Source organism: Macaca fascicularis, chromosome 5, assembly GCF_037993035.2.
Source record: "Macaca fascicularis isolate 582-1 chromosome 5, T2T-MFA8v1.1".
Taxonomy (NCBI): Eukaryota; Metazoa; Chordata; class Mammalia; order Primates; family Cercopithecidae; genus Macaca; species Macaca fascicularis.
This window is the reverse complement of record NC_088379.1, coordinates 175,130,623-175,154,944: the sequence shown is the minus strand read 5'-3', so window position 1 is coordinate 175,154,944 and position 24,322 is coordinate 175,130,623. Positions and strand designations below refer to the sequence as shown.

Here is a 24,322-nt window from a genome sequence, read left to right as displayed (position 1 = left end):
CTGTGCAGAAGCTCTTTAGTTTAATGAGATCCCATTTGTCAATTTTGGCTTTTGTTGCCATTGCTTTTGGTGTTTTAGACATGAAGTCCTTGCCCATGCCTATGTCCTGAATGGTATTACCTAGGTTTTCTTCTAGGGTTTTTATGGTTTTAGGTCTAACATTTAAGTCTGAATACTATTTTAAAGAATAACACTCTATAATAATCACTGTTATTATTTAAATAATTACTATTGGCTGTTTTAATTGTGTATAGTCCCGATTTAATTTTAGCATTATTTGTAGAAACCTGGTAGCTAAGCATATATTTAATTCTTTAAAACACAATGCCCATTTGATTTAGCCATGAAAAATATTTTCATATAGTATAAATTACTGTGTTCTTTTACATTTCTTTCAATTATGACCAGTCATTCTTAGTCTGCTGTAAACATCAGTGCTGAAATAATAAATTAGATAAACACAGGTTGATGTTTTTTAATCTTCATCATTAAATATCCCAGATACAGTACATACATCACGGGCCAAGGACCATTTCTCTTATATCTCCTCCAGCCTGTTGATATATCCTTGTTAGCACTTGGCAGTTTCACAACCTGGGTTTGGACTGGTATTTTCTAGGGGATGCCTGCAAGCTGCCTCGTCATCACCAATGGCTCGTCCAATAATGCTGACCTAAAGACTAATGTGAAAATTCAGCATATAAGGATGTTTGTAGTTCCTCTGTCTCTCTCCTTTAAGCAGTTCTTTTTCAAGTCTTGCCTTGAAAATCTAAACCAGAGAGACAGAAGTGAAAGCACGTTTCCTGATGATGCACACATGTGTAATAAGAATGTCTAAATATCATATTGAATGTTATTTCTAGAGCTGGTGCAGTTCAAAGTCATCTGTGCCACTGCAGTGTGCTGGTTTACTTAAGACTGCCTGGCGCTATCTGTCTTGAGGTTCTTTTCTACTAGAGGTGTGACTAGTTTTGCAATTATAGATTTTTGTGTATTTGGCTTAGTTCACAGATGGTATGGCACTTCACTGACCTGGGAAAGAAGGTGATGGGACAGTGACAGCCCTCATTTGTATCCATACATGAGTCATAAACATCCATAAATCACCAAAACATCATAACCACCACGCTTATGAATATAGCCTTAAAGCAACAATCTCCCTGTAGCTGGCTATGGATGATTAGCTAGTAAGAATACAACATCTACAAAAGAGAAGAAAAATAGAGACCACATAAAGACTCACTAGCATGTAAGGAGGAACATGAAGTACTACAGAGAAAGAGACAAAATCTGAAAGTTCTGTTTTTGTAATAGTTTAGAAAATATTTTTAATGGCCAAAATATCTTCAGAATAAATTATGTTTGAAATCTTCTAATCTTAATTTAAAAATGGTATTAAAAATTGCACCCAGCAGCTTACAAAGGGATTTTTATATGTTATATCACTTAGTAATATTTTCTTGTACATTAGGCTATTTTATAATATGAAAAAATATTATAAATGTCAGAAAATTTAAGGTAAATTAAAAATTATTTCAGTAAAATGCTAATGAGACAACAATGTACATGTAGTTACTTTTTAAAAGATTCTTATTCTTATACAGAGCAATTATAATTATTTTTGCAAATTATTTAATATTTAATATTTAAACATGCAGATGGAAAGACAAAGGTGCATAAAATGTCTTTGGGACAAGGAAAATGTGAAGTGAGAAAATATGTAAACACACTCAAATTTTAAAGTGCCTACAATCTAACCAGGATCTGAGAAGGATAATAGAAGTATAAGGTAATCTAGTCCTTGTTCCTGCTTCTTGTCGTCTTACCACAGAGAAATGGCTCACAGATGAATATAAAATAAAAAGCCCTTTTTGAGAGTGTTACCTTTTCGATACTACAGAATTTCAGAGGAGGAAGATGACACTTTTCAACTGAAATTTTTATGGAAAGTTTCACAGACCAGGGTTTTTGGACCACTTTTCTGCACCTAAATTCAGAACAATAAAGAGACAACAAAAACAAGGAGATTAAGACAAGTTTATACTTTTATGAAAACAAAAGTCTAGACTACAGTAGAGTTCATGTATGTGGCATCAATCAACTCCCCAGTGCCACACATCAAAATGAGATGGATTGGAGGGTTGGAGCAAGGTGGTAGAATCAAGGGTTCCACTGATCATCCCTCCCAGTAGGAAGACTATGTTTGACAACTATCTACACAAAGGCAGCACATTCATAGGAACCAAAAATCAAGTACCAACTTGGTCACTGTGGGGTGGGGTACCAAGTAGGCTCTTGGGGTTCTTGATTCCAGGCTCTGGCTCCCACTGGACAGCATTTCTTAACCTGCACTGGGCTGGAGAGGAGCCCATTGTCATGAAGGGTAAATCCCAGACCTGGCAGCATTTACCACAAGCTGACTGAAGAGCCCTTGGGTGGTAACTGAATATCAGCGGTAGCCTAAGTGGTACTCCCCTTGGGCCTGTGATGATGGTGGCCATGGGATGAGGTTCCTCTGCCTGTGGAAGCGGAGGGAAGAGTGAGAAAGTCTGTGTCATGTGGTTTGAGTGTCAGTTCACCCACCGTAGAATAGAGTGCAAGGTAGATTTCTAAGGTTTTAACTCCAGTCCTTGGCTACAAATGGCATCTCTGGACCTGCCCAGGGCCTGAGAGAAATCACCATCCTGAAGAGAAGAACACAAGACTGGCTGGCTCCACCAGCTCTGATTGTAGAGCCCTAAGGAATTGAGTGAATATCGGCAGTAGCCAGGTAGTGGTTAAAGCAGGCTTTCAGTAAGACCAGTTGTGCTGGCTTCAGGTCTGATTAAGCATAGTCCCAATGGAGGTGGCCACAGGGGTACCTGTGTCACCCAAACCCCAGCTCCAGGTGGCTCATCACAGACAGAGGGATTCTATTTGTTTGGGAGGAAGTAAGGGAAGAGAGCAAGAGTTTCTGCCTGGTAATCCAGAGAATTCTTCCAGGTCTTATCCAAGACCATGAACATTGTAGCTCTACTGTTCAGCAAGAATCACAGCATTACTGGGCTTGGGGTGCCCTATAATGCAGATAAGGCTTATCTCAACACTCAAGTTTTTTTGAATAACTAGAAAGCCTTCCCAAGGATAACAAGCACATACAAGCCCAGATAGCAAACACTACAATAAATACCTAATCCTGCACTGTCCAGACACTACTTAACATCCACGATCATCAAAACCATTCAGGAAATCATAGCCTCACTAAACAAACTAAATAAGGCACCAGGAAACAATCCTGGAGAAACTGAGATGTGTTATCTTTCAGGTGGAGAATTTAAAATAGCCATTTAGAGGAAACTCAAAGAAATTCAAGATAATACAGAGAAGAAATTCAAAAGTCTATCAAAGAAATTGCACAAAGAGATTGAAATAATTATAAAGGATCAAACAGAAATTCTGGAGATGAAAAATGCAATGAATGTACTGAAGAATACATCAGAGTCTCTTAATAGAATAATTCATCAAGCAGAAGAGATAATTAGTGAGACTGAAGGCAGGTTATTTGAAAATACACAGTCAGAGGAGACAAAAGAAAAAAGAATTAAAAAATGAAGCATGCCTACAAGATCTAGAAAACAACCTCAACAGGGCAAATGTAAGAGTAATTAGCCTTAAAGAGGAGGGAGGGAGGGAAGAAGGGAGAGAGAGAGAGAGAGAGAAAGAGAGAGAGAGAAAGTTTATTCAAAGGAATAATAAGAGGGAGCTTCCCAAACCTAGAGAAATATCTCAATATTCAAGTACAAGAAGATTATAGAACACCAAGAAGATTTAACCCAAAGAAGACTACCTCAAGACATTTAATAATCAAACTCTCAAAGGTCAAGGATAAAGAAAGGATCATAAAAGAATCAAGAGAAAAGAAAGAGCTAACATACAGTGGAGCTCCAATATATCTGGCAGTTGACTTTTCAGTGGAAACCTTAGAGGACAGGAGAGAGTGGCATGACATATTTAAAGTGCTGAAGGAAAAAAAAATCACCCTAGAATACCATATCTGGCAAAACTACACTTTAAACATGAAGGAGAAATAAAGACTTTCCCAGACAAACAAAAGTTGAGGTATTTCATCAACACCAGACCTGTCCTACAGGAAATGCAAAAAAAGAGTCTTTCATTCAGAAATAAAAGGATGCTAAGGAGCAATATGAAATCATCTGAAGGTACAAAACTCACTGGCAATAGTAAATACACAGAAAAATCACAGACTATGATAATACTCTTCTTGTGGTATGTAAAATACTCAAGTAGAAAGATTAAAAGATAAAGCAATCAAAAATAACTACAACAACTCTTCAAGACATAAACAGTAAAATAATATATAAATAGAAACAATAAAAAGTTTTAGATCGGGGGACAAAGTTAAAGTATAGAATTTTTATTAGTGTTCTATTTGCATTTTTGTTTGTTTATTCAAGTAGTTTTAAGTTGTTATCTGGTCAAAATAATGGGTTAAAAGATAGTATTTGCAAGCCTCATGGTAATCTCAAACCAGAAAATATACAATAGACACACAAAAACTAAAAAGCAAGACACTAAATGATATCACCAGAAAAAATCATTGTCATTAGAAGACAAGAATGAAAGAAAGAAGAAAGAGAAAACCACAAAACAACCGGAAAAAAAAAAATAGCAGGAATAAGTCCTTACTTATCAATAATAACATTGAATATAAATGAACTTAATTCTCCAATATAAAGATATAGAGTGGCTGGGGAAAAAAAAAAAAAAAAGAAAGACCCAATAATCTGTTGCCTACAGGAAACACACTTCACCTATAAGGACACACAATGGAAACTAAAGAAAAAAGATCAGGAGTAGCTATACTTATATCAGACAAAATAGATTTTAAATCAAAAACTATAAAAAGAGACAAGATCATTTTATAATGATAAAGGGGTCAATTTAGAAAGGTGATAGAACAATTGTAAATATATATGCACCCAACACTAGAGCACCAGGATATTTAAAATAAATATTATTAGAGTTATAGATGGAGATAGATTCCAATCTAATAATAGCTGGAGACTTCAACATCCCATTTTCAGCAGTGGAAATATCTTGCAGACAGAAACAAGAAAGAAACATTGGACTTAATCTGTGCTATAAACCAAATGAACCTAAAATATATTTATAGAACATTTCATTTAATTGTTGCAGAATATACATTTTTTCCTCATCCCATGAATCATTCTCAAAAATAGACCATGTGTTAGGTCTTAAAACATTCAAAAAAAGGTCAGGCACAGTGGCTCACACCTGTAATCCCAGCACTTTGGGAGGCTGAGGCGGGCGGATCACAAGATCAGGAGATCAAGATCATCATGGCTAAAACAGTGAAATCCTGTCTCTACTAAACACACACACACACACACACACACACACACAAAAGGGCAGCTGGGTATGGTGGCAGGTGCCTGTAGTCCCAGTTACTTGGGAGGCTGAGGTGGGAGAATGGCATGAACCCAGGAGTTGGAGCTTGCAGTGAGCCAAGTTCACACCACTGCACTCCAGCCTGGGTGACAGAGCGGGACTCCATCTCAAAATAAATAAATAAATAAATAAACAATATCAAGCATATTATCTAGCCACAATAGGATAAAATTAGAAATCAATAACAAGATAAATTTTGTAAATGCTACAAACACATGGGATTTTAAAATATGCTCCTGAATAACAAGTGGGTCAATAAGAGATTAAGAAGAAAATTGAAAATATCCTTGCAACAAATGGTAATGGATACACAACATGCCAAAACCTATGGGATACAGTGAGAGCAGTGGTAAGAGAGAACTTTAAAGCTATAAGCACCTATATCAAAAGAGAAGAAAAATTTCAAATAAATAGCCTAATGATTCATCCTAAAGAACTAGAAAAGCAAGAGCAAACCAAGCCCCAAATTACTCGGAAAGAAATAATAAAATTAGAGCACAAATAAATGAAACTGAAATGAAAAGAACAACACAAAAGATCAATGAAACAAAAAGCTGGCTCTGTGAAAATACAAACAAAATTGACACAATTCTAGCCAGACTCAGAAAAAAAAAAAAAAGGGAAGACCCAAATAAATAAAATTAGAGATGGAAAAGGAGACATTACAATCAATACTACAGAAATTTAAAGTATCATTAGTGGTTACTACGAGCAACAATATGCCAATAAATTGGAAAATCTGGAAGAAATAGATGAACTCCTAGATACATATAACTTACCAAGATTGAACCATAAAGAAATCCAAAATCTGAACAGATCAATAATGAATTACAAAAGCAAAGCCATAATAAAAAGTCCCCTAGCCAAGGAAAGCCCAGGACCTGAAGGCTTCACTGATGAATTCTACCAAACTTCTAAAAACCTAATACCAAATCTACTCAAACTATTCTGAAAAATAGAGAAAAGAATGCTTCCAAACTTACTCTCTGAAGCCTGTATTACCCTGATACAAAAACCAAAAACACATCAAAAAAAGAAAACTACAGACCAATATCACTGATGAATATAAATGCAAAAATCCTCAACAAAACACTAGCAAACTGAATTCAAGAACACATTAAAAGATCACTCATCAGTGTAAAACCCAAAACTGTAAAAACTCTGGAGGACAACCTAGGCAATACCATTCTAGACATAGGCATGGGCAAAGATTTCATGATGAAGATGCCAAAAGCAATCACGACCAAACTAAAAATTGACAAATGGTATGTAATTAAACTTATGGGCTTCTGCACAGCAAAATAAACTATCAACGGAGTAAACAGACAACCTACAGAATGGGAGAAAATATTGCAGAAAACTGTGCATCTGACAAAACTCTAATATCCTGTATCTATAAAGAACTTAAATTTACAAGAAAAGAAACAACCCCACTAAAAGGTGGGCAAAAGACACAAACAGGCACTTTTCAAAAAAACACATACCTGTAGCCAACAAGTATATGAATAAAAGTCCAGTATCACTGATTATTAGAGAAATGAAAGTCAAAACCACATGAGATATTATCTCACACCAATAAGAATGGCTGTTATTAAACAGTCAAAAAATAGCAGGTGCTGGCAAGGTTGTGGAGAAATACATGCCACTTATACACTGTTAGTTGGAGTGTAAATTGGTTCAACCATTGTGGAAAGCAATATGGTGATTCCTCAAAGAGCTAAAAACAGAACTCTCATTTGATCCAGCAATCCCATTATTGGGTATACACCCAAAGGACTATGGATCATTCTACCATAAAGACACATGCACACAAATGTTCACTGCAGCACCATTCACAATGGCAAAGACATGGAATCAACCTAGATTTCCATCAATGACAGAATGGATAAAGAAAATGTGGTATGTATACATCATGTAACACTATGCAGCTACAAAAAAGAATGAGATCACGTCTTTTGCAAGGACGTGGATGAAGCTGGAGGCCATTATCCTTAGTAAACTAGTACAGGAACAGAAAACCAAATACCACGTTATTACTTATAAGTGGGAGTCAAATGATGAGAACACACAGACACATAGAGGTGAACAATGGATACTGTGGCCTACTTGAGGGTGGAGGGTGGGAGGAGGGAGATTAGAAAAAATAACTAATGAGTACTAGGCCTAATACATGGGTGATGAAATAATCTTTACAACAAACCCCCATGACATGAGTTTACCTACATAACAAACCTGCACATGTACCCCTGAACTTAAAAAGAAAAGTTAAAACAATAATAATGTTAATAATAGCCATTCTGACTGATGTAAGATAGTATCTCATTGTGATATGATTTGCATCTCTCTGATTAGTGATATTGAGCATTTTCTCATGTTTGTCGCTCACTTGTATATCTTCTTTTGTGAAATGTCTTTTTATGGCCTTTGCCCACTTTTTTTCTTTTTTTTTTCTTTTTTTTTTTTGAAACGGGGTCTCTGTCACTTAGGCTGGAGTGCAGTGGCACAATCTCAGCTCACTGCAACCTGCATCTCCCAGGTTCCAGCGATCTTTCCACCTCAGCCTCCAAAGTACATGGGACCACAGGTGTGCATCACACACCTAGCTAATTTTTTGTTTTTTAGAGACACAGGGTTTCACCATGTTACCCAGGCTCGTCTCAAACTCCTGGGCTCAAGCAGTCTGCCCACCTTGGCCACTTGGCCTCCCAAAGTGCTGGGATTACAGGTGTGAGAACTGCCACACCCAGCCTCCTTGTCTATTTTTAAATGGGGTTATTTGAATTATTTTGTTGAGTTTGAGTTCCTTGAAGATTCTGAAAATTAGTCATTCATCAGATGCATAATTTGCAAATATTTTCTCCCCTTCTATAGGTTATATTTTTACTCTGTTGATTATTTCTTTTGTTGTGCTAGAAGCTTTTAGTTAAATCTCATTTGTCTATTTTTCTTTCAGTAGCATTTGCTTTTGAGGTCTTAGTCATAAATTCTTTTCTTAAGCCAATGTCCAGAAGAGTTTTTCCTAGGTTATCTTCTAGGATTTTTATAGTTTCAGGCCTTATGTTTAGATTTTTAATGCATCTTGAGTTAAGTTTTGTATATAGTGAGAAAATATCATTTTTCTGCATATAGCTAGCCAGTTTTCCTAGCATTATTTATTGAATATGATATCCTTTCCCCATTATTTTTGTCATGTTGGTCTAATATCAATTTGGTTTAGGTATATGGCTTTACTTCTTTGTTCTGTATTCTGTTCCATTGATCTATATGTTTATTAATATTTTCATACTGGTGCCATGCTGTTTTGGTTACCATAGTCTTGTACTGTAATTTGAAGTAATGTGATACCTCCGGGCTTGTTCTTTTTGCTTAGGATTGCTTTGGCTATGTGGGCTCTTTTTTTACTCTATATGAACTTTAAGATTGTTTTTTCTAATTCTGTGAAAAATGAACTTGGTAATTTTATAGGAACTGCATTGAAGCTATAAGCTGTTTGGGGTAGTATGATCATTTTTAATAACATTGATTCTTTCCATCTATGAACATGGGTTTTCTTTCACTTAATTTCTATCATTGACAATTTTTTTTCATCAGTGTTTTGTAGTTCTCCTTGAAGAGATCTTTCAACTCCTTGGTTAAATGTATTTCTATGCATTTTTCTGGCTACTATAAATGGGATTGAGTTTTTAATTTGGTTCTCAGCATCAATGTTATCGGTGTATAGAAATGTCACTGATGTTTATGCATTGATTTTGTGTCCTCATACTTTGATGAAGTCATTTATCAGGTCTAGCAGTATTTTGGAAGAGTGTTTAGGGCTTTCTTGGTAAACAGTTACATCACTAGCAAACTGAGGTGGTTTAACTTCCTCTTTTCCAATCTGGATGCCCGCTATTTCTTTTTCTTGACTGATTGCTCTGGTTAGGACTTCCAGTACTGTGTTGAATAGAAATGGTAAGAGTGAACATCATTGTCTTGCTCCAGTCCTTAGGGGGAAGGCTTTCAACTTTTTTTAATTCAGTATGATACTGTCTGTGGGTTTGTCATAGATAGCTCTTATTATTTTGAGGTATGTTCCTTTGGTGCCTAGTTTGATAGGGGATTTTAATTGTGAAGGGATATTGAATTTTATTTAATGCTTTTTCTACATCTATTGAGATGATCATATGGTTTCTGTTTTTAATTGTTTATGTGGTGAATCACATTTATGAATTTGCATGTGTTGAACCATCCTTGCATCCCTAGAATAAAATGCACTTCATTGTGATATATTATCTTTTTTATGTGCCATTGGATTTTGTTTGCTAATATTTTGTTGAGGATTTTTTCATCTATGATCATCAGGAATATAGGCCTGTAGATTTCTTCTTTTGTTGTGCGCTTGCCTGATTTTGTTATCAGGGTGATATTGGTTTCATACAATGCATTAGGGAGAAATCCCTCCTCCTTAACTTTTTGGAATAGTTTCAGTAACATAGGTACCAGCTTTTCTTTGTACATCTGGTAGAATTTGGCTGTTAATCCATCTGGGATCCTGGGCTTTTGTTGTTGTTGGAAGGTTTTTATTACTAATTCAATTTAATTACTCTTTACTGGTCTGCTTATAATTTCTATTTCTTCCTGGTTTAACCTTGGAAGATTGTAGGTTTCCAGGAATTTATCCATTTCCTCTAGTTTTTCTAGTTTGCGTGTATAGATATGCTTGAAGTAGTCTCTGATAATCTTTTGTATTTCTGTGTATCAGTTATAATGTCACCTTTATCATTTCTGATCGGGCTTATTTGAATCTTCTCTCTTTTTTCTGTTAGTCTGGCCAACAGTCTTTCCATTTTCTTTGTCCTTTCAAAGAATCAATATTTTATTTCATTAATTCTGTGTATTTTTGTGCTTATTTGAATCTTCTCTCTTTTTTCTGTTAATCTAGCCAATAGTCTTTCCATTTTCTTGGTCCTTTCAAAGAACCAACTTTTGATTTCTTTAATCCTTTGTATTTTTTGTCTCAATCTCATTTACTTCTGCCCATATCTCTGTTATTTATTTTCTTCTGCTTACTTTGGGTTTGGTTTATTTTCATTTTTCTAGTCCCTTAAGGTGTGACAGTAAGTTGTTTATTTGAAAATTCTCTGTACGTTTTATGTAGACATTTAATGCTGTAAGCTTTCCTCTTAGCCCTGTTTGTGCTGTATCTCATAGGTTTTGGCATGCTGTGTCTCTATCTTCATTCATTTAAGAACATTTTTTGGTCTTTGTGGTAATTTTATTGTTTCCCCAAAAGCCAATCAGGAGCAAGTTGTTTGTTTCCATGTATTCATGTAATTTCAAGAGTTCCTCTTGGTATTGGTTTCTAATTTTATTTCACCATTTTACAAGAAGATGCTTGATATTATTTAGTTTTTCAATTTATTGAGACTTGCTTTATTACCAGGGATATGGAGTATTTTGGAAAATGTTACATGTGCAGATGAGAAAAATGTATATTCTGCATTTATTGGGTGGAATATTCTGTAAATGTCTGTTACGTCTGCTTGGCCTTGAGTCTAGTTTAAATCCAAAGTTTCTTTGTTGATTTTCTGCCCCAATTATATGTCTAGTGCTATTAGTGGGGGTGTTGAAGTTCCACACTAGTATTGTATTGTGGTCAATCTCTTTTCTTCAGTTTATCAGTATTGTTTTATGAATCTGGGTGCTCTGATATTGGGTACATATATATTTTGGATTGTTAAATCTTCCTGTTGAACCCTTTATCATTATATCATGACCTTTTTTATTTTACTGTTGCTGATTTAAAGTCTGTTTTATCTGATATGAAAATAACTACTCCTACTTAGTTTTCATTCTTTAACTTTGAGCCTGTGTCCATACCTATTAGTTGAGTCTCTTGTGGGCAGTAAATGATTGGGTTTGCTTTTCTATACAATTTGTTGGTCTGCATCTTTCAAGTGGAGCATTTAGGCCATTTACATTCAAGGTTAATATTGATATTTCAGGGTTTGTTCCTCTCATGGTATTGTTGTCTAGTTGTTTTATAGTCTCACTTGCATAATTGTTTTATAGAATCTGTGTGCTTTGTATTTATATGTGCTTTTATTATGGTTAGTATCATTCTTTGGTTTCCATGTTTAGAACTCCTTTGAGTATTTCTTGTAGGTCTGGTCTAGTGATAATAAATTTCATTTGTGTTTGTTTGTCTGAGAAAGACTCTACTCCTTTTTTTATGAAGCTTAGCTTGGCAGGATATCAAATTCCTGGATGGCATTTTTATTCTTTAAGAAGACTAAAAATAGGTCCCCAATCTCTTCTGGCTAGTAAAGTTTCACTGAGAAGTCTGTTGTTAGTCTGATGGGATTTCTTTTATAGGTAACTTGATGCTTCTCCCTAGCTCCTTTTAAATTATTTTTTCTTTCTCATTGACCTTGGAAAGTCTGGTGACTATATGCCTTGTATAGCATCTTCCAGTTGTTTTCTGAATTTCTTGCATCTGGATATCTACATCTCTAGTAAGATCAGGGAAATTTTCTTCAATTATTGCCTCAAATATGTCTTCCAAACTTCTTACTTTTTCTTTTTCTCTGTCAGGAATGCCTATAAGTTATAGAGTTGGACGTTTTACATAGTCACATGTTTCTTAAAGACTTTGTTCATTTTTTTCCTAAATTATGTTTTCTTTATTTTCCTGAGACTGAGTTTGAAAGTCTGGTCTTAAAGCTCTGAAATTGCTTCTTCTGCTTGGTCTAGTCTATTGTTAGCACTTTCAACTGTATTTTGAAAGTCCTCCAGTGAAATTTTCATTTCTATAAGATTTTTTAAAAATACATCTATCTCATTTGCTATATCCTGAATTGTTTTTCTGATTTCTTTGTGTTGGTTTTCAACTGTCTCTTGGATTTCAGTGAGCTTCTTTACAACCCACATTTTGCATTCTTGATCTGTCATTTCAGAATTTTCATTTTGGTTTGAATCTATTGCTAGAGAGTTAGTGTGGTCCTTTGAGGATGTCACAACATTCTGTTTCTACATGGCGTTGGAGTTCTTACACTGGTTCCTTCTCGTTTGGATAAGCTGTCACTTATTATTTTTGAATTTACTTTCATTTGAGTGGTATTTTTCCCCTTGAGGATTTAACTGCTGCATGTGCTGGGTAAAGTCCTTTGGCTTTGTTTCTTGTGCTTTTAGGGGGACAAAGCTCCATATAAATTCCTTGGTTATACATATCCTATAGTAGTTTTTTCAAATGCTTGTTGTTTGTAGGTTTTGGTAGTGGTAGGCTGTGTGTGTGGTCAGGTTCCCTATCACCTACAGACACAGAGAGGTGGAGGTCTCAGGAGACTCATCTCCTTCCCCAGTGCTATGTACTTCTGTCAGCAGAAATTTATTGGACTGTGCTGTTCATGCTAAAGGCCAGCAAGTGGTGCTTGTGGGTAAGAGCCAACTGAGAGCTGTGCAATGATAGCAGGGAAAGCTGTGATGGGACATACAGTTCACCACCCGGCCTATAGGTGGTGGAGGCAATTGTGATGGCAGTGGAATTTACACATGGCCTTTGTTAATCAGGGAAGTTCTGTGGGGTCCCAGGTGATTGGTAGGGCATAGAGCTACCATGTGCCCTACCCCATGCTCTACTGCCAAGGCTACTGTAAGGGGCAAACCTGGGTAGGACTGGGTTGGGCAAGCCTATGACCAAGTTCTTCAAGGTGGACGCAAGTACCAACCTTGGCAGCAGCTACAGCCAGTTCTCAGCCACTGGGACAACCCTCCAGGGAGGGACAGGAGGAAAGGTGCCTCTCCTGTGCCATAGAGTCCACTCAGAGGAAGAGGAGCAGCTCAGGGTTTTCAGCCCAGCAGACGGCCAAGAGGCCTGCCCAGCTCCCACATTCTTGACCTGGAGGGTCTTTTTCCAGGGTCCAGCCCTAGCAGCTGGCCAGATGGGTAGGCTAGTTCCACATTTTCACACCCAAATCACCAAGCCACTCCAGTTATCCCAGACAACAAGACTCCCTGAGGCAAAAACCATGGCTCTCCAGCCACACCCTTCCTGGTCCAGTCTTGCAGAGGCAGAGGCACTCAGCTCCCATACCACCACATGAACCTGTGCCACACTGTTTGTGTTCTGACAGTGGGAGCTTCTCCCTGACTTGAGATCAGACCACATATTTCATCCTCAAGCCCCTGGTTGGTGTGCTCAAGTGCTGGGGAACTGGGACTAGGCCAGTTGACTTGTCCTCTGGCCCCACTGGCTCAAGCACTGGCTGAAATAGGGAGGGGTGAACTGCTTCCAGACCACCAGCAAAACACTGAGTTCAGGGAGGGAGAACAATAGCAGCTATACTGTGGGCTGTCCTGTATGAGAATAGCCAGGCAGGCAGTCTTAGGAGGGACCAGCAGACATGGGGCATGTGACTTGGATGCATCTCAGTCCCTTGGCACTGGAAGTAGAGCTTGTCTTTAGGGCACATGAGCATGCCCAGGCCCCATTCACTCCCCAGCATGGCAGAGAGCAGCAGTTGCAGCTGCTTGGAGTCAGACACAGAGCAGGGGTGGGTGCCCAGAGTCACATTTTGCTGCAGTTGCCCAGTACTCCATGCAAGTTCAAGCAGTGTCTCTGTGGTTTCCAGAGAGCTCCTACTGCCAGAAAAATTTTTAGGGGTCTTAGAACTCTCTTGTAGCTAGGATCTCAGAGGGCAGGAACACAGTGCCCCAGGGTTTCTTCACTCACCCCTTCTTTGTATCCAGGGGACCAGTCCTTGCCTAGCAGGCAGCCCCACTTCTTCCCTCTTCAATCACAGTGTCTTCCATTTCCTCTGTATTGAATTGTAGTATTTTCTCTCAAAAGATCTTTTCCAACTATGATTTATTCAATGTTTTAGTCTGTTTTCATGCTGCTGATAAAGACATAACTGAGACTGGGAAGAAAAGGAGGTTTAATGGACTTACAGTTCCACATGGCTGGGGAGGCCTCACAATCATGGCAGAAGGCAAGGAGGAGTGAGTCACGTCTTACATGGATGGCAACAGGTGAAGAGAGAGCTTGTTCAGGGGAACTCCCCTTTTTAAAACTATAAGATCTCATGTGACTTATTCACTACTGTGAGAACAGCAATAAAGACCTGCCCCCCATGATTCAATTACCTCTCATTGGGTCCCTCCCCCAACACATGGGAATTCAAGATGAAATTTAGGTGAAGACACAGCCAAACCCTATCACTTGATATTTTGGTTCCTGTGCATGAAAAAGGCACATCCCAGCTGCATCTGGTCTGTCACCTTGAACCAGGTCACATAATTTTTTATTGTGTATATGTACAATGTACCATACCATGGTTTTTGCGTACCAAGTTAAAAATACATGGTCCTTACCTTCCAGGTGCTCATAGCTTAGTGTGAAAAATAGATAAAAGATAAATAACATTACATTTATTTTATACATTTACCTTACCATACCATACCTTATCATATCACATAAGAAATATCATCTTAGTTTTATGGATATAAACTATAGTAGTAGTATACACATATACAAAATATGTGTATGAACCTTACCACTATATCAACAGAGTATATAGTGGTAGGATATTGGTAAGATATTAGATATTGAGGCAGGCATCAAATCTGCCTGAGGAGATAAGGGAGGTCACTCAGAGGAAGTGGTTGCCAAAACATTGAGTATGATATCACTAGCTGAACAAAGCAGGTAGACATAGTTCATGAAAAAGGAATAATGTCACTATAGACACAAACTGTGTGCAACAGACTGAGGTAGACAGTGGACTGGAGGAGAAAGATGTGGATGAAGGCAGAATGCCAACAAGGGAGCTATTAAGAGTTCAAGCATTAAGGTTATAGGATTTTGCATAAGTTGTAGGAGCTACATTGTAGCAATGAATGAGAAAAGTATTGTAAAGAAAGGATTAACAAATTATATTTGGAGGAAGGAAAGAATTGAAGCAACAAGAAGAGTGAAAATAACAGATTTCAAGCCTGGAAGTTGAGGGGAAACACCTTTGGTCTAGAGTCTAGAAAGTAGGTAAGCTTTCTTGACAAAGTTTATTTTGAAATGGGTTTAACGTACATGGCTGGAGGGAAGTGGCTTGAAAATAAAAAATGATAAGTTGTTCTTTTGCATACAAACTGGCAAAAATTAGGTGGGTGGATCTGTGGTCCAGAGGAGTTAAATAGTTTGTCAGCCATTGGAATATAAAATCAGGTTCAGCCGGATATGGTATCAGGAGTCTGTAGTCCCAGCTACTTGAGAGGCTGAGGCAGGAGGGTCACTTGAGGCCAGGAGTTCCAGGTCATAGTGTGCTGATCACACCTGCAAATAGCCACTGCTGTCAGGTCTGGACAACATAACAAGACCCCACATCTAAAAAAGAAAAAAAAATCAAGTTAATCTCATGCTTTCTCTTACAGAATCTCAATAGTAAGTCATTGTCATGAATCCACATAGGTTCTCCTATGCTATCAAGAGTCCTCTAGTTTGTGAAGCTAAGGCTGGCAGGGTGGGGGCCACATCGTTTCCATCCCTAACGATTCTCAGGATTACTCTTCTCTGCGCTCAGCTATGGGCGTAGAGGAGGAAGACTTTTTAAATTTTCTCTGTTTCTATCACCTTCCCTGCTCTGGCAACTGCTATGTAACCATAGTTCAGTGTCAGTACCATTCACAGACATTTCAGGATATTCATTATATACTCTTGGGGTAAATCCCAAATACATTTTTATACTCCTCAGCTGGCTTGGCAGATGTACAAAGTCATTAATTTTTCCCTTCATACTCATGCATATTATTATTTCTTTTTTTTTTCTTTGAGATGGAGTTTCATTCTTGTTGCTCAGGCTGGAGTGCAATGGTGCAATCTCGGCTCACTGCAACCTCTGCTTCCTGGGCTCAAGCAATTCTCCTGCTTCAGCCTCCCAAGTAGCTGCAATCACAGGCACATGCCACCATGCCTGGCTAATTTTTTTGTATTTTTAGGAGAGACGGGGTTTCATGTTGGTCAGGCTGGTCTTGAACTCCTGACCTCAGGTGATCCACCCACCTCGGCCTCCCAAAGTGCTGGGATTACAGGCATGAGCCACCATGCCTGACTTATTATTTCATTTTAGTGCAAACCCAGGCCCTGAGAGTAACCTTTTCTTTTTGTTCTATTATGCTCCATCTTCAGCCTAGCCATTGCTGATATTATATTCTTTTTTGAACCACAGACAATTATTTGACTTCTGGATGTAATTTTTGTCTCTAAAGTTTTTCCCCTCACTCTTCCAACAGCTAAGCTGATAACCTAATGCCTGTCTTCTAGAAATGCTCTTTCCTCCGTTCTGTTTTGTCTTTATCCTGGTTCCTATTCAGGACTCTCAGTTTTACTCCCTGAGATCCAGACCTATAAGTTTCATCTTTCTCCTACCTGAGTTTCCTTGTCCTTGGTCCACAGGGTCTCCTAAAGACTGTACACTTTCCTCAATTTTGGGCCAGAATATCAAGGATTCCTCTCATGTAAGAATACATAAGAAGCTGGAAACAGAAATTGCCTCCAGAAAAAGAATCAGGAGACAAACGGAAAGAGTAGGAGATAGACTTGCTCTTTACTGAATGTAATTTGTTCTTTTTGTGTGTGCCATGTGCACAAATGAGCTAGTAAAACTATTTAAATCTAAAAATTCATAGAGAATCTTAATACCTGGTTCCGCTATCCTCTGCCATTTTCTTCCCATAATTTAAAAAAGTTATTATTAAAAATAACTTTCATATCTACAACTCTAATTGCCAAACTTCATCATGGGAATAAAAACTGAAATTGACTGATCCACACAATGTTTTAGACACCTTATCATCTAGTTAATCCTAATAGAAATAGAAAATTCAGGCTGGGCATGGTGGCTCACTTCTATAATCCCAGCACTTTGTGAGGTCAAGGTGGGCAGATCACCTGAGGTCAGGAGTTCAAGACCAACCTGGCTAACATGGCGAATCCCCATCTCTACTAGAAATAAAAAATTAGCTGGGTATGGTGTCACGTGCCTGTAATCCCTGCTACTCAGGAGGCTGAGGCGGGAGAATAGCTTGAACCCGGGAGGCAGAGGCTACAGTGAGCCGAGATTGTGCCACTGCACTCCAGCCTGTGCGACAGAGTTAGACTCCATCTAAAAAGAAAAAAAAGAAAGAAAGGAAGAAATAGATAATTCAGAACCTTTGAAGGCAAGTATTATTACTTATATTTTAGAGTGCAGGGACCAAGGCTCAGACAGGTTTAGTCATTCCTCCAACGTCACACAGATAACAAGCATTGAAGATGGGACTGAAACGCAGTCTTGCATGGCGTCTAAACTGCTGTTTTGCTTTGCATTTCTCCACTCATAACGACATATATAGGGTCAAGCTTCACTTCACATAAGTACATTTTCAGAACATATCTTTCCAGACGTTTTTATACTTTTGAATATTAGCAATTTTTATCTTCCTCAGATGGTTTAAATACTTAAAACCCAATATTTACATGTTGCAATTCTCTTGTTCCTCACCATAATCTCTTAAGAGTGATATTTGCCACATCAATATTTTTTCCTTTATGAAGGATTTCTCATAGTGGGAGCATCATTTTTTTTCCTTCCTCTAAACCAGGTTTCTCAAGTTCAGCACTATTGAAATTTAGGGCCAGATGAGTCTCTGTTAAGGGGGGGAGGGAGTGATCCTGTGCATCGTAGAATATTTAGCAGCATCCCTGGCCTCTACCCCACTAGTTTTCAGTAGCACAGCAGCACCCCCACCCTAAGTTGTGACAACCAAAACTGTCTCCAGGTTTTGTCAATTGTACCTTCAGAAGTGGAGTCATCCCAAATTGAGGACTGCTGCTCTAAACAAATATTGATTTTAAAAATTAGGCTTCCTAGCTGATGATTCTAGATGAAAAACAAATCAAACTCTTGGCCACCAGAATAACATGCTCCATCAGATGAAATTTTCCCAAGATAGGTATTATCTATGTTTATAAACTGAGGAAAGTGTGGTTTAAAGAAGATAAGCATCTTGTTCAAGCTCCAAAATTAATCTGTGCTGGAATGGAATTCCAACTCCGATCTGACAAACTCCAAATCCCATGATCTCCCTGCTGATTATAATATGAGGCAGGAACGCTCTATAATAGAAAGCTATTTTTTCTCATTATAAAGAAAGACCATTTTTGACAGCAACATGGCTTGACAAAATGTTACAAGAAGCTGCCATATAACAAACACATCAATCAATGTAGAACAAAAATACTTGCAAGTGTGAGAAATTTATCTCTATTCCTTGTTTTTAAATTATTTTATAATTTCTAAAATGATTTAAATAAGTTTTAGAGTTTTGATATAGAAACTATATTTTCATATGGTATTTTCCTTCTGAACTGCACTTATCACCAGATGTCTGAGAGATGGTTAATAACACCAGGTCCCTCCGAGAGGACCAGAATCCATGCATATTTTTTGGAAAGAGATTATAAACTCTTTATTCTTAGTACACAAAAAAGACAAGAAATAAAATAACAGTCAAATGTGAGGTTGGCAATTATGAGAAGTAGTTGGCCACTTTTTTCTTCGAGCTACTCATACTCAGTTGTCAGAGACTGGGAGACACCATAGAAAATTAGTTCTTTCCCAATTGATACTAGAGGCAGTTTTAGAGAATGTTCTCCCTAGAGGCTAGTTGTTCCCATCAGCAGCTCCTCATTTTGGTAGTAGCCCCACGTGGCTTTTATTAACTGTTTAGAACAGCTGTCACCAGGTCTCTAATGCCTCATGTTGTTCAGAGGATTGCACGAGAGGAAGAAGTTTTCCACACTGGACCTGCAGAGGTCTTTAGGTATCAAAGCCTGCAGAGGTCTTTGTGGTGTATCAAGAAAAATTATTTCCAATGTTTCAGAGCTCTCTAGATTGCTTAACCTAGTCTCTGTAACATCTCAGTGCGTAACACACATCACTGTTCTGTCCGCCTCCCTTATCGCTGCACAGATTTTATTCAGTCCAGAGAAAGTTCTCTGGCATGCTCTCCACTGCTCAGGGTGAGGTGATCTAGAACACTCTTAGCTTTAGCTAAGAGACCAGGTATTTGCTACACTTATCAATAACCCTCAATTTTTTATACATCTATTCATATAGCACCATAGTATACAGACAAATCAAGCCATAGACTATCCCAGGATACCCACACTTGTCAATGAATCATCCTTAACTCGTAACTTTACAGGGAAGAATCAATGCATGTGTGGCCTCATACGAACAAACTTCATTTTATCAGCCTGAAATCCTTGCTTGGATAGAGCCAACTCTCACTACCTGAAGGCAGCTGAACACACTAAGGCAACAAGGTCTGGCAGGACCTCAAGTAACTAAAGAACCACCTTGTAATGAAAGTCACAGACAGCCAAATTCCGGCACATAAGACAAGACAAACCCTCCAGTTATTCTAATCATCTGTCTGATGCAGAACACACAGAGGAAGCTGAAGAAATGTGATTGTCTTGAAGGCTCAGAGAGGACTCACAATGCCAAACTCAAGTATCTGTATCAAGTTGACTCAAATTCTTATTCAAAGTAGATGTAAAATAATGTTAAAATAAATCAAATCCAACTCCTTTGGAAAACAGTTTGGCAGTTTCTCAAAATACTAAACAGGGAGTTACCATATGAACCAAAAGTTTCTTTCCTAAGTATATAGTCAAGAGAAACAAAACATATATCCACACAAAAATTCATACACAAATGTTCATAGTAACATAATTTGTAATACCCGAAATGTGAAAACAATCCACTTTGTCACTCTCTTAACTGACAAACGAATAAACAAAAAGTGATATAGCCTTATAATAGGATATTATTCAGCCACAAAGAGGAATGAAGTGTTGATATGCGCCACAACATAAATGAACCTTGAAAACATTATGCTAAGTGAAAGGAGTCAGAAGACTATACGTTGTATGATTGCCTTTATATGAAACATCCAGAATCAAATCTATGGATACAGAAAACAGGTTAGCTGTTGCCTAGGGATGAGGAAGTAGGTAAGAATAGAGGTGAGTGAGGAGTGACTGGTAATGGATATGAGGTTTCTTTTTAGGGTGACAAAATGTTCTAAAATTTATTCTGGTGATGATTGTACAACTCTATGAATATATTTTAAAACATCAAATTATACAATTTAAGTTGGTGAATTGAATGTTATGAGGATTATGTCCCAATAAAGTTATGAGAAATAAATAAGAGCAAAGCAAATAAACAAAGTACAACACTCTGATTGAGTCCAAATGCAAAAAGACAGTAAACTCTGAAACTTTGTAGGACATTAATTCTATTGGCCACTTTGGAGTAAATATCAACAGCAACCTTGACAAACAAAGGAGAAAAACTATGAATTCCTTTAACCTTTTCTGATTTACAGCTTTTAAAAGTACAAAAAGGAGTTTGATTATGATCCCTGTTGTACTTTCACCATATTGAAAAGAACATATATTTGATCTAAATAAGATAAAATCAGTGTTCTCATAAGGTTTGTAAATGAATGAAATGTTTATTTTTACCTAAATTACTTTTCAATTGCTACACTAACATCTAGCATATATGCTCACAACAGCTGCAGTAGTTATAACATAAAAGTTCATGGCTCACATAACATGTTTTTCAGAAAAGCATGCAATTCTTAGATTAAAAAAGTCTTTTTCATGTACTCGCTGAAAGACCAGAAATATTGTGAAATTAGTAATCTATCCATTATTCATGTAGTCTGAAAATATATAAACTTAAATACATAATCTCAGATTCTCTCATTCTGAAACACATTGTCAAAAATAAAAATATTGGCCAGGCATGGTTGCTCACGCCTGTAGTCCCAGCACTTTGGGAGGCCGAGGTGGGCGGATCATGAGGTCAGGAGTTCAAGACCAGCCTGACCAACATGGTGAAACCCTGTCTTTACTAAAAATACAAAAAATTAGCTAGGCATAGTGATGTGCGCCTGTAACCCCAGCCACCCAGGAGGCTGAGGCAAAAGAATCGCTTGAACCTGGGAGGTGGATGTTGCAGTGAGTCAAGATCATGCTACTGCACTCCAGCCTAGGCGACAGAGTGAGAATCTGTCTCAATATATACATACATATACACACATACATACATACATACATACATACCTTCACTTAAGCCTTCAAGGAAATTTGCACATAATGGACCTATAAAATTAATATGAAGCCTTGTTCACTGCCTGTAAAAATAATTCCAAACTTACTACAACATATAAAATCTATCATGATGAAGCTGTACTTTCCAGCAGCAGCTTCCCACAGCCCATCCAAATGCTTCAATTCCAAATTAAGGTCTTTCAATCCCCTGTACCTGTATAAAAGCCACTTTATCTGCCTGGAGGATCATTCCCTTGTCCACTTGGAACATTCTTCAACATCCTTCATCAAAGAATCTGTCTTAAGTTATCCCTTACTATCTGGTTCATCCCTATCCACAAGGCCAAGCACTATTTAATACACTCTCCTCTGCAAACCTATAGCACTGTGCGTGCTGTTACACCATAGCACACATAGCTCATTCTATAATGGTTTTCATGTGTCTTTTCCCTATTGGTCAGAGAGCTTTGTATTCAGAGATTACATGCCACTCATCTTTGCACTTGGGGAACCTGGCAAGGGACTTGCAATATAGTAGATGCTTCAACACTATCTAATGACTGCTCAATGAAATAAAAGTACTGTGAGATAGCCAGGGTTTAAGTAGGTGTTGAAAACTATTGAAAACTTTTTAAAAATTTGAAGCAAAAGATACAATTCTTGCTTTCCAATGTATTGAATTGGTGAAACTTGCTTCCTTGGAAAAGCTCTTTATTCTACTGTTTGGTAACTACTTACTGAACAGCAACCACATGCCAAGTCTTATGGTGGAGGCAGAAAGAATATCATGAGAGATCTCCCCCGAGCTTCCAAGTCACTGTATGGTTTGGAAAAATCATGCAAACCTCATCAAAATCGACAAAAATCATACAAGAGAGGAGGCAATCATTCCTGTATGCAATTCCAATAGATTGTGTGCCTGGGAACAGAGAATTGCAGACAGTGCAAAGGCCAGCATATATGAACAAATATTTCAATTCTGACTATCTACTTTTACACAGATGTTATAGTTTGCATTTACATAGGAATTTGATACTGTAAATTCTGTAACACATTATGATATAATCTCATTAGCCAAGGCATTTTCTTGGGTCATGGTGGGTGACAATGGGGTTCAAGTAAAAGGTGCTGCTGGCGAGCTGCTTTGGATGACGCCTAAAAATCTGCCAAACAGAGGATAGCCTGAAGCACACACAACAGCATGACTGTTGACTCATTCAATTCACATTATTTTAAATCCTTGATCCATGAATAATGATACTGGAGACAAAAGAACCTTCAAAAGTTCTACAGATGCACCAAATATCTTCATATTAGATGAAGTGGTAAATCTTATATAGTAATTTCAGGTGCTTAAAGGCAGTCAAGAACATATCTTGGGAGTTTCAAAATGTATTAGAACTTCCTCTCACTGTGAATTCTAGGTATCAACCTAATTGTCATCAAAAGTCTCACTGAACCATCCTTAGAGCAGTGCTCAAAAGGAGGCCATGTGCTATTGCTTATGAAATGTCCTTAAGAGAGTTACAAAAGTGACTCTATCAGGAAAAAGAAAACAAAATGTTCTTAAGAGAGGGTTTGCAGTCTGAAGTCATCTGGTTCCCTTTTTAACAAAATCCAGTCCTCATTTTGAAGACGATTTACCTGATAGCAGTAAAAATGTTCCAGATGGTCAGGTGGTTTTCAATAGAAAGATTCTTAATTTGCCACTAAAGTAAGATTGGGTTAAATCAGAATCTAGATTAGTCATATTATCTATGAAAACTCAAACAACTGAGTCTCCAAAGTTTTAAAAGTATTCATGGTTGTTGCCTTAAAAAACCTGTTGATTCTCATTCAATGGTTCAAGTGAAGACTAAAATATTTTGAAATGATAGTTAAGTTTCATTTTTTAAAGATGCTTGTTTTATGTACTTCAGATAATGATATTTCATTCTGTTTCAGACAAAATCAGTAAACTCAAGATAAACAGAAACTAAAGAGGATGTACCAACAGAAACTAAAGAGGATGTGGTTCTCTTAGATTCTGAAGGCATTAATTCAACAAGTATAATAAAATTTGTTTCTATGTTTAAATGATATTGACTTTTCATTAAATAACGTTTTCCAGATTCAATACATTTTATTACAAATATACACTCTGAAGACTATGACCAACTTTTATTTTAAAACAGAAAAACCCGAGAGGATGTGGAGAAATAGGATATACCTAATATAAATGACAAGTTAATGGATGCAGCACACCAACATGGCACATGTGTACATATGTAACGAACCTGCACATTGTGCACATGTACCCTAGAACCTAAAGTATAATAATAAAAAAAAAACAGAAAAACCCATGTATATGTGTTTCAATGAAAACATGACCTCAAGTATTTCAGGTGCTATATATGATAATAAGCTTACTACAGTAGAAGGTAAGGTGGCCTCTTTAACGATTGATATTTATCAGCATAATAATTTGTGTTTAAGTAGAGGTGTTCTAATATGAAAATGAGCACATTGCAAACGAAATGGCCTAGTTTTGCGTCATCTTGTGCTGGTGTGGTATTTGTTAAGTGAATAGTCTTTCATTATAAGTTTAAACTTTAATTCATTGAGCTACCCCATTCCCCTGCAAGGGATATGAATTAAGATTTAAATAGCAGCCTATTTCAACATTCATTGCAATGTAGTCACTCAAGAGATCAAACACATACAACTTCATAC

General features: G+C 37.3%; 1 long non-coding RNA gene across 2 annotated transcripts in view; it reads right to left on the bottom strand.

Moving 5' to 3' along the window:
- Positions 1-15,493: 15,493 nt before the first annotated feature.
- LOC102122164 (uncharacterized) overlaps positions 15,494-24,322 on the bottom strand; it is a 139,858-nt gene continuing 131,029 nt past the window's right edge. For both annotated transcript variants that reach the window (XR_012435214.1, XR_012435213.1), the window contains one exon: positions 15,494-15,826. This is a non-coding gene — a long non-coding RNA (uncharacterized lncRNA). The remainder of the gene's footprint in view (positions 15,827-24,322) is intronic.